Below are 12,403 nucleotides of genomic sequence, written 5' to 3'. Positions count from 1 at the left end.
AAATCAAATGTAAATGTTACATTCGTCATTTATTTGATTCTTTTTCTAACTTTAACATAACAGTCTATATGTTCCTGAAAACCACCGGGAGGGTTTATTGTCATCACTCTGATCTCGAAGAGAAAATATTATTTTCTCGTGTAATGCATAGTTACATGTGTTTAATCCTCATTAGTATGTGGAGTGATTTGGTTGTTGTAATTTCTATTCACTTGCGCCGATGAAGTAATCGAAGTTAATCCTTCTGGAATATCTGGTTTCATTTCTAGTGTACCTCATTCATCTGTCCATGAATGGCCTTCGTTTTAATAGAGTTTAGATAATAGAATTTTGTTAACACGTTGATGTTTCCCTGCTGTTTGTGTATGATAGGACAGTTGTATACCAAATAAGTGGATAGTCGATATTGATTAAATATTATTGTATATAGAATAAAGAGCTGGAACTTTCTTGGGGCTCTATTGAAACAAACATTTGGTAGCTATAGACACCCGGTCTTTACTTTACCTTTATGGTGTGGATTCACTTATTTAATCATAACGCAGAAATGTATTTTCAAAATTTGAAATTCTTATCTAATTGTAGATAAAACATAGCCTTTTCAACCGTTTTATATCATTATGTATAATAAGCGCACATCTTGGAAGTCCAGACGCAATTGTCTGATCATAAGCGACAACATAATACATATTTGTACACAAGACATTCGGTATTTCTGTAGACCGAGTCACTCATTGTGTTTTAAATAATGGTATAAAACAACTTCCCGAAGATAAAGTAAATCCTTGAATTTTTCATTAATCGCGTGCAGCTAAAGGTATCTTTTTCAAATCTCTATTTCATTTATAATTGTATCTGAATTTACTGGCTTGCAGTCATATTTCTGTAAACGGTTTTGTATAGTATGTTTTGTATAATCTTAATGAAGTCTTAATGCTCTCATATTAATAAGCACATCATGTCGGAGCTAGTGTGCTCTATATCAATTTTGAAGAAATATCTTTTTTTTCTATCAAAACTCACAATGTGCCAATCTTTATATGCAAAAGTATAATGCAATGTTGGTGTTTCATTATTATCTTTAATTTCTATATCTACTTTAGCATGATGACGTTTTGTTGTGTAGTAAAAAAAAACTCTATTATGCCTTTTGCTTTTATATGCATTACCTGTATTCAATTTGATTTGATTTTGAATGTAAAATTCGTAAACTAGACTAAGTAACTGTATTAATGTTACTTTCAATTTTTTAACTTATCAAATATTTCGTGTTTTAAACATCATATTTTTCTTATATTAGCACATAAAACATACCTTTTAGCAATGTTTTGGCTTGGATGAAATGCCATTGTATACTTTTATCTCTGATATACCGTAAAGCTGGTATTTTCATTGGTCAAAATTTTCATTATTTTCTTTTCAAACGATCAAAAATATTTTAACGAAAACAAAATCCGCTATCTTGATGTAAAATGACATCTATATACACTTGTGACTCATCATTTCACAGATTTTATTTTCACAATCACGTAAATGTACCGCGAAACAGCGAAAATATCATCACCGCGAAAATAAGAGGCTATACGGTATCTTATTGATCTCATTTTCAAGTTTGTAAGTACAGTTTTAATTGATGAAATATCATTTGGATGCAACAAATATGTGCAAGTTCTAAGCTTTATTCTTTCATACACTAATCGTCGATGTAATGATATAAATAAAATAATCAATGCCAAACATTTTACCTTATGAATCGAATCAAACGTAGCAATGTAACAAACAAGGAGAACACACATGATATCTGGCACGACGGCATACTAACACCAAATTATTCAGACCAAGAAAGGCTTTAAGAGCTCTGTTTTACAGTGTACTTGATTTACTGGACAAAGTGTAGTTTTGAACAAATAAAACGAAGAAATGTCGGGATGGTATTTAAAGTTAAAATAATTTTCATCAAAAATAATGAGCATTAATTAGCTTTAATACGATGTTTAGTTCTACACTTAGATTATGCTATAATGCAAATAAGTATTGCGATTTTACGTCTTGATACTGAGGTCATCAACAGACAAGGTAAATGTTTACCATTCTAATCAAGCAAATCAAACAAAGCTGTAACAGTTACAATATTGATCAAACATGAAATCTCAATAGACATCCCTACAAATTTACTTTACCTTTTCCCTAATGGAGCTCTACAACCACTGAACAGGAGTGAAATTAAGTCTCATCAATTTCCAGAAATCATGGCACTAAGACGTTTGATTTTTTTGTTTTTTGTTTGTTTGTTTGTTTGTTTTTTTGTTTTCTGTTTTTTGTTTTTGTTTTTGTTTTTTTTTTTTGTTTAAAATCTAAAGTACCTACCCATTGTCCCTTACTGTCTGATTTATCGTTTATAACATATCGCACTATGTAATAGAATGGAATATGTTTTCACTTATCCAAAGTCAGTTTACATCCATTTGCAATCTGTTAATTCTCAAAATCGAAGCAGAACCGAGAAGAGTGACAAAAACCTCAGTTTAACGTAACTGATGTGTCGGCCTCGACTGGACCGTTATTTGTCAGTCCCCTCGTGACCGTAAGCTATCAGTCCCCTCGAAGCCGGAGAATGTCAGTATCCTTGAAGGCCATACGATATCAGTCCCTTCGGGACTATAAGATATCAGTCCCCTATAGACCGTAACATGTCGGTCCCTTGAGGGCCTTAAAATGAAAATTCCCTCGGGGCCGATGTCGGTCCCCTCAAGGCGGTAAGATGTCAGTCCTCTCGGTGCCGTACAATGCCAGTCCCCTCAGGGCCGTAAGATGTCAGTCCCCTCGAGGTCGTAATATGCCAGTCCCCTCGGGGCCGTAAAATGTCAGTCCCCTCAGGACCGTAAGATGTCAGTCCCCTCGGGGCCGTAAGATGTCAGTCCCCTCGAGGCGTAAGATGCCAGTCCCCTCGGGGCCGTAAAATGTCAGTTCCCTCAGGACCGTAAGATGTCTGTCCCCTCGGGGCCGTAAGATGCCAGTCCCCTCGGGGCCGTAAAATGTCAGTCCCCTCGGGGCCGTAATATACCATTCCCCTCGGGGCCGTAAGATGTCAGTCCCCTCGGTGCCGTACAATGCCAGTCCCCTCGGGGCCGTAAAATGTCTGTCCCCTCAGGACCGTAAGATGTCTGTCTCCTCGGGGCCGTAAAATGTCAGTCCCCGCGGGGCCGTAAAATGTCAGTCCTCTCGGTGCCGTAAAGTAAGCAAAACTATTATTTATTCACGGAGTACTTCATTCTTTAACACTCACTACAAGAGAACTACAGTTAGGAAGGAAAATGACCACCAAAATAGTGACATTTGAATTATTTTACCAAATAGATTTATGAGTTATTTTTCTGAATCTAAAACATGAAATAACATCAATAAAATAATTTTCAATGAATTATAGTTGTAATATTAAAAACCTATAAATCTACACAATTCCTGTCCTGTATACGAAAACAATTTTATCTAGCTTAGTTGTAAGAGGCGTATGTAAAAATGTAAAAGCCGACATTCAGAGCAGAAAATGGCTTCTATACATGAATAGAAAGGGTAGGCCTGGATGACATCATTACTGCTGGATAAAGACAGGGAGTCACCATAGCTGACCAGACACTGAGATACTTCCGAACACATCTTCAGAATCTCTTCCCAACTCACCGTTCATTTTACTTAAAGCCTAAAGTATATGCATTGTGTACATTGAGTACTTTTATAACTTATACACGGGACAATCTATTTTCCATATACGATGTGTTATATCAGGACAATCCATACGATATTTTCTGAAATGAAGAAAGGGTTTTCTGTCCCGTATCCTACAGTGTTTACAACACAGTGAAATGCAAAATGATTTTTCTGTCATGTCTCCTAAAGTGTTTACAACACAGTAAAATACAGAAGAAGTTTTCTGTCCCGTCTCTTGCAATGTTTACAAGATAGTGAAATACAGGTGTTGTCTGTCCCGTCCCCTTCAGTGTTTACACCACAGTGAAATACAGGAGTTTTCTGTCCCGTCCCCTTCAGTGTTTACACCACAGTGAAATACAGGAGTTTTCTGTCCCGTCCCCTTCAGTGTTTACACCACAGTGAAATACAGGCGTTTTCTGTTCCGTCCCCTTCAGTGTTTACACCACAGTGGGATACAGGAGTTGTCTGTCACGTCCCCTTCAGTGTTTACACCACAGTGGGATACAGGAGTTGTCGGTCTCGTCCCCTTCAGTGTTAACACCACAGTGGGATACAGGAGTTGTCTGTCCGTCCCCTTCAGTGTTTACACCACAGTGAAATACGGGAGTTTCCTTTCCCGTCCCCTTCAGTGTTTACACCACAGTGGGATACAGGAGTTGTCTGTCCCGTCCCCTTCAGTGTTTACACCACAGTGGGATACAGGAGTTGTCTGTCCCATCCCCTTCAGTGTTTACACCACAGTGGGATAGAGGCGTTTTCTGTTCCGTCCCCTTCAGTGTTTACACCACAGTAAAATAAAGGAGTTTTCTGTCCCGTCCCCTTCAGTGTTAACACCACAGTGGGATACAGGAGTTGTCGGTCCCGTCCCCTTCAGTGTTTACACCACAGTGGGATACAGGAGTTTTCTGTTCCGTCCTTTTCAGTGTTTACACCACAGTGGGATACAGGAGTTGTCGGTCTCGTCCCCTTCAGTGTTTACACCACAGTGGGATACAGGAGTTGTCTGTCCCGTCCCCTTCAGTGTTTACACCACAGTGGGATACAGGAGTTGTCTGTCCCGTCCCCTTCAGTGTTTACACCACAGTGGGATACAGGAGTTTTCTGTTCCGTCCCCTTCAGTGTTTACACCACAGTGGGATACAGGAGTTTTCTGTTCCGTCCCCTTCAGTGTTTACACCACAGTGGGATACAGGAGTTGTCTGTTCCGTCCCCTTCAGTGTTTACACCACAGTAGGATAGAGGCGTTTTCTGTTCCGTCCCCTTCAGTGTTAAAACCACAGTGGGATACAGGAGTTGTCGGTCTCGTCCCCTTCAGTGTTTACACCACAGTAGGATACAGGAGTTTTCTGTTCCGTCCTTTTCAGTGTTTACACCACAGTGGGATACAGGAGTTTTCTGTTCCGTCCCCTTCAGTGTTTACACCACAGTGAAATACAGGAGTTTTCTATCCCGTCCCCTTCAGTGTTAACACCACAGTGGGATACGGGAGTTTTCTGTCCCGTCCCCTTCAGTGTTAACACCACAGTGGGATACAGGAGTTGTCGGTCCCGTCCCCTTCAGTGTTTACACCACAGTGGGATACAGGAGTTGTCGGTCCCGTCCCCTTCAGTGTTTACACCACAGTGGGATACAGGAGTTGTCGGTCTCGTCCCCTTCAGTGTTTACACCACAGTGGGATACAGGAGTTGTCTGTTCCGTCCCCTTCAGTGTTTACACCACAGTGGGATACAGGAGTTTTCTGTCCCGTCCCCTTCAGTGTTTACACCACAGTGGGATACAGGAGTTGTCTGTCCCGTCCCCTTCAGTGTTTACACCACAGTGGGATACAGGAGTTGTCGGTCTCGTCCCCTTCAGTGTTTACACCACAGTAGGATACAGGAGTTTTCTGTCCCGTCCCCTTCAGTGTTTACACCACAGTGGGATACAGGAGTTGTCTGTCCCGTCCCCTTCACTGTTTGCACCACAGTGGGATACAGGAGTTGTCTGTCCCGTCCCCTTCATTGTTTACACCACAGTGGGATACAGTCCCCTTTCAGTGTTTACACCACAGTGGGATACAGGAGTTGTCTGTTCCGTCCCCTTCAGTGTTTACACCACAGTGGGATACAGGAGTTGTCTGTCCGTCCCCTTCAGTGTTTACACCACAGTGGGATACAGGAGTTGTCCCCCTTCAGTGTTTACACCACAGTGGGATACAGGAGTCCCCTTCAGTGTTAACACCACATTTGGATACAGGAGTTGTCTGTCCCGTCCCTTTCAGTGTTTACACCACAGTGGGATACAGGAGTTGTCTGTTCCGTCCCCTTCAGTGTTTACACCACAGTGGGATACAGGAGTTGTCTGTCACGTCCCCTTCAGTGTTTACACCACAGTGGGATACAGGAGTTGTCTGTCCCGTCCCCTTCACTGTTTGCACCACAGTGGGATACAGGAGTTGTCTGTCCCGTCCCCTTCATTGTTTACACCACAGTGGGATACAGGAGTTGTCTGTCCCGTCCCCTTCAGTGTTTACCCACAGTTCAGTGTTTACACCACAGTGGGATACAGGAGTTGTCGGTCCCGTCCCCTTCAGTGTTTACACCACAGTGGGATACAGGAGTTTTCTGTTCCGTCCTTTTCAGTGTTTACACCACAGTGGGATACAGGAGTTTTCTGTTCCGTCCTTTTCAGTGTTTACACCACAGTGGGATACAGGAGTTTTCTGTTCCGTCCCCTTCAGTGTTAACACCACAGTGGGATACAGGAGTTGTCTGTCCCGTCCCCTTCAGTGTTTACACCACAGTGGGATACAGGAGTTGTCTGTCACGTCCCCTTCAGTGTTTACACCACAGTGGGATACAGGAGTTGTCTGTCCCGTCCCCTTCAGTGTTTACACCACAGTAAAATAAAGGAGTTTTCTGTCACGTCCCCTTCAGTGTTTACACCACAGTGGGATACAGGAGTTGTCTGTTCCGTCCCCTTCAGTGTTTACACCACAGTAGGATACAGGAGTTGTCTGTCCCGTCCCCAGTTCAGTGTTTACACCCACAGTGGGATACAGGAGTTGTCTGTCCGTCCCCTTCAGTGTTTACACCACAGTGGGATACAGGAGTTGTCTGTCCGTCCCCTTCAGTGTTTACACCACAGTGGGATACAGTTGAGTTTCAGTGTTTACACCACAGTGGGATACAGGAGTTGTCTGTCACGTCCCCTTCAGTGTTTACACCACAGTGGGATACAGGAGTTGTCTGTTCCGTCCCCTTCAGTGTTTACACCACAGTGGGATACAGGAGTTGTCTGTCACGTCCCCTTCAGTGTTTACACCACAGTGGGATACAGGAGTTGTCTGTCACGTCCCCTTCAGTGTTTACACCACAGTGGGATACAGGAGTTGTCTGTTCCGTCCCCTTCAGTGTTTACACCACAGTGGGATACAGGAGTTTTCTGTTCCGTCCCCTTCAGTGTTTACACCACAGTGGGATACAGGAGTTGTCTGTCAGTGGGAACACTAAGACAGAAACTAAGAATATAGTTTTAGAAAATAGGTAAGTTAAGAAAAGGAAACACTACCATCAGTTATCATTTATCTATTGTAGTAGTGTCAAGACTAAGTCAAAAGGTCTATTTAAATGGAGGCAGGCACAGACTTAAATCAACCATACATAATCTTCTCTTCTTCCTGTGTTGACAGCATAAAGCGAGATATAGAAAGCATTTTCTTCCCCTGTTTCTAGCTAGGTCTACAACATACCGTGAAACACAGTTCTTCATTCATTCAGAAACAAAAGACGTTTTATTTCTCTCTCCCACGCGTGTTTACAGCATAACGTGAGATATAGTAGATGTATTCTTATCCCTCCCCTTCACATGTTCAAAACATGCATTGAGAAACACACACACACACACACATATATATATATATATATATATATATATATATATATATATATAACAATCTGTGATATATAGAAGATCTTTCTATCCCCCCTCCTATATATATTCATATAAATCTGTGATATATAGATCTTTCTGTCCCCTCTCCTATATATATATTTACAACAATCTGTGATATATAGTTCTGTCTTTCCCCTTTCCTATATATATTTACAACAATCTGTGATATATAGATCTTTCTGTCTCCTCTCCTATATATATTTACAACACTCTTTGATATATAAATCTGTCTTCCCCATTTCCTATATATATTTATAACAATCTGTGATATATAGAAGATCTTTCTGTCCCCCACCTATATATCTTTAACACAATCTGTGATATATAGATCTTTCTTTCCCCCCTCCTATATATATTTATAACAATCTGTGATATATAGAAGATCTTTCTGTCCCCCCTCCTATATATATTTATAACAATCTGTGATATATAGAAGATATAGAAAGCATTTTCTGTCCCCGTCCTATATATATTTATAACAATCTCTCTCCCACGGTGATATATAGAAGACTTCCTCACTCCCACATTTCTATATACACACACACATATATATATATATATATATATATATATATATATATATATATATAACAATCTGTGATATATAGATATTTCTGTCCCCACTCCTATATATATTAACAACACTCTTTGATATATAGATTTGTCTTCCCCTTTCCTATATATATTTATAACAATCTGTGATATATAGATCTGTCTTTCCCCTTTCCTATATATATTTACACAATCTGTGATATATAGATATTTCTGTCCCCACTCCTATATATATTAACAACACTCTTTGATATATAGATTTGTCTTCCCCCTTTCCTATATATATTTATAACAATCTGTGATATATAGAAGATCTTTCTGTCCCCCACCTATATATCTTTAACACAATCTGTGATATATAGATCTTTCTTTCCCCCTCCTATATATATTTATAACAATCTGTTTTATATAAATCTTTCTGTCCCCCCCCCCCCCCCACCGCCTATATATATTTATAACAATCTGTGATATATAGAAGATCTTTCTGTCCCCGATCCTATATATATTTATAACAATCGGTGATATATAGAAGACATTTCTGTCCCCCACCTATATATCTTTCACACAATCTGTGATATATAGATATTTCTGTCCCCACTCCTATATATATTAACAACACTCTTTGATATATAGATTTGTCTTCCCCCTTTCCTATATATATTTATAACAATCTGTGATATATAGATCTTTCTTTCCCCTTTCCTATATATATTTATAAATTTGTGATATATAGCAGATCTTTCTGTCCCCCTCCTATATATATTTATAACAATCTTTGATATATAGATCTTTCTGTCTCCTCTCCTATATATATTTACAACACTCTTTGATATATAAATCTGTCTTCCCCCTTTCCTATATAAATTTATAACAATCTCCGATATATAGAAGATCTTTCTGTCCCCCCTCCTATATATATTTGTAACAATCTGTGATATTTAGAAGATCTTTCTGTCCCCCCCTCCTATATATATTTATAACAATCTTTGATATATAGAAGATCTTTCTGTCCCCCCTCCTATATATATTTGTAACAATCTGTGATATATAGAAGATCTTTCTTTCCCCCCTCCTATATATATTTATAACAATCTTTGATATATAGAAGATCTTTCTGTCCCCCCTCCTATATATATTTATAACAATCTGTGATATATAGATCTTTCTTTCCCCCCTCCTATATATATGTATAACAATCTGTGATATTTAGAAGATCTTTCTTTCCCCCCTCCTACATATATTTACAACAATCTGTGATATATAGATCTTTCTTTCCCCACTCCTATATATATGTATAACAATCTGTGATATTTAGAAGATCTTTTTCTTATATATTTATAACCCCCTCCTATATATATTTATAACAATCTGTGATATATAGAAGATCTTTCTGTCCCCTTTCCTACATATATTTACAACAATCTGTGATATATAGATCTTTCTTTCCCCACTCCTATATATATGTATAACAATCTGTGATATTTAGAAGATCTTTCTTTCCCCCCTCCTATATATATTTATAACAATCTGTGATATATAGAAGATCTTTCTGTCCCCTTTCCTACATATATTTACAACAATCTGTGATATATAGATCTTTCTTTCCCCACTCCTATATATATGTATAACAATCTGTGATATTTAGAAGATCTTTCTTTCCCCCCTCCTATATATATGTATAACAATCTGTGATATATAGAAGATCTTTCTGTCCCCTTTCCTACATATATTTATAACAATCTGTGATATATAGATCTTTCTTTCCCCACTCCTATATATATGTATAACAATCTGTGATATTTAGAAGATCTTTCTGTCCCCCCTCCTACATATATTTATAACAATCTGTGATATATAGATCTTTCTTTCCCCACTCCTATATATATGTATAACAATCTGTGATATTTAGAAGATCTTTCTTTCCCCCCTCCTATATATATTTATAACAATCTGTGATATATAGGAGATCTTACTGTCCCACCTCCTATATATATTTATAACAATCTGTGATATATAGATCTTTCTGTCCCCCTCCTATATATATTAATAACAATCTGTGATATATAGAAGATCTTTCTGTCTCCTCTCCTATATATATTTATAACAATCTGTGATATATAGAAGATCTTTCTGTCTCCTCTCCTATATATATTTATAACAATCTGTGATATATAGAAGATCTTACTGTCCCAACTCCTATATATATTGATATAAATCTGTGATATATAGATCTTTCTGTCCCCCACCTATATATATTTATAACAGTCTGTGATTTATAGAAATTTTTCTGTCCCCCCACCTATATATATTTACAACAATCTGTGATATATGGATCTTTCTGTCCCCCTCTCCTACATATATTTATAACAATCTGTGATATATAGATCTTTCTGTCCCCCACCTATATATATTTATAACAGTCTGTGATTTATAGAAATTTTTCTGTCCCCCACCTATATATATTTACAACAATCTGTGATATATGGATCTTTCTGTCCCCCTCTCCTACATATATTTACAACAATCTGTGATATATAGAAGATCTTTCTGTCCCCTCTCCTATATATATGTATAACAATCTGTGATATTTAGAAGATCTTTCTGTCCCCTTTCCTACATATATTAATAACAATCTGTGATATATAGAAGATCTTTCTGTACCCCCTCCTACATATATTTACAACAATCTGTGATATATAGATCTTTCTGTCCCCCACCTATATATATGTATAACAATCTGTGATATTTAGAAGATCTTTCTTTCCCCACACCTATATATATTGACAACAAACTGTGATATATGGATCTTTCTGTCCCCCTCTCCTACATATATTTACAACAATCTGTGATATATAGAAGATCTTTCTGTCCCCTCTCCTATATATATGTATAACAATCTGTGATATTTAGAAGATCTTTCTGTCCCCTTTCCTACATATATTAATAACAATCTGTGATATATAGAAGATCTTTCTGTACCCCCTCCTACATATATTTACAACAATCTGTGATATATAGATCTTTCTGCCCCCCTCCCTCCTATATATATTGATGACAATCTGTGATATATAAAAAAATTTCTGTCCCCCACCTATATATATTGATAACAATCTGTGATATATAGAAGATCTTTCTGTCCCCCCTCCTACATATATTTACAACAATCTGTGATATATAGATCTTTCTGCCCCCCTCCCTCCTATATATATTGATGACAATCTGTGATATATAAAAAAAATTTCTGTCCCCCACCTATATATATTGATAACAATCTGTGATATATAGAAGATCTTTCTGTCCCCCCTCCTACATATATTCATAACAATCTGTGATATATAGACCTTTCTGTCCCCCCCCCACCACCTATATATATTGATAACAATCTGTGATATATAGATCTTTCTTTCCCCTCTCCTATATATATTCATAACAATCTGTGATATATAGATCTTTCTTTCCCCCCTCCTACATATATTCATAACAATCTGTGATATATAGAAGATCTTTCTGTCCCCCCTCCTACATATATTTACAACAATCTGTGATATATAGATCTTTCTGTCCCCTTTCCTACATATATTTACAACAATCTGTGATATATAGACCTTTCTGTCCCCCCCCCCCCCACCACCACCACCTATATATATTGATAACAATCTGTGATATATAGATCTTTCCCCTTTCCTACATATATTTACAACATACTGTGATATACTGTAGTTCTGTTCTTTAAGTTTGGATATCCGATATGCTGCGGCGATGTTTTACAAAGGTATTTGAAGCAAACTGGAACAATAAATGAAAATGAACTGAACCGAGGCGAAGAGTTCCATGAATGAAATGAATATACCTACTAGACTCGATTTTCTCGTTATTCCGTCGATGGAAATTCTAAGACCCTCTCTTAAATGCCGTTAATTAGGAATATGCCAAATCATTCCTACTGTGAAAAGTTTATACAGGCTTAATGTTCACTAAAGGAGTTTCTTTAAATGTTTACTGATCACATATAGAACATACAGTTCAATTAAGTAAGGGCAGTTCATATATTATCTAGTCCGGTCGAAAGTATATATACTCGTTGAACTCAAACGATCTTTGTAACTGTACAGACAAAAAAAATGATATTCTTTATCTTTGGTTTCATTTATCAGCCCATGGACAATGTCTATTCAATCGTTCAATTGATTAATAGAACATCATCATT

The sequence above is a fragment of the Ylistrum balloti genome, unplaced genomic scaffold, assembly GCF_031769215.1.
Source record: "Ylistrum balloti isolate Yb309-2 unplaced genomic scaffold, AGI_CSIRO_Ybal_v1 Utg369668, whole genome shotgun sequence".
NCBI classification, from domain to species: domain Eukaryota; kingdom Metazoa; phylum Mollusca; class Bivalvia; order Pectinida; family Pectinidae; genus Ylistrum; species Ylistrum balloti.
This window is presented reverse-complemented; position numbering follows the sequence as displayed.